The sequence below is a fragment of the Petromyzon marinus genome, chromosome 74 (assembly GCF_048934315.1).
Source record: "Petromyzon marinus isolate PM22_M1 ecotype Great Lakes invasive population chromosome 74, UKy_Petmar_22M1.pri1.0, whole genome shotgun sequence".
NCBI lineage: Eukaryota > Metazoa > Chordata > Hyperoartia > Petromyzontiformes > Petromyzontidae > Petromyzon > Petromyzon marinus.
Window position 1 is genome coordinate 7,650,575 of NC_133740.1, and position 232 is coordinate 7,650,806.

Sequence of the window (232 nt, forward strand, 5' to 3'; positions counted from 1 at the left end):
TTCACGAGCCTCCTCCACAGAGGCCGATCTTGACACCGCTGGTACCGGTCATCGGCAAGTCCACTTAGCTCCACGTCTCCTGTACCACATCACTCCATCTCTTCTCTAGCCCGTGCCGCGCCCGTTTAGCCCCCTCGATCCAGCCAAAGAGAAGCAGCTTAGCCATGCGGTGGCTGGGCATGTGGGCTACCTGACCCAGAAAACGCAGCCTTGCCTGCCGGAGGAGCTCACT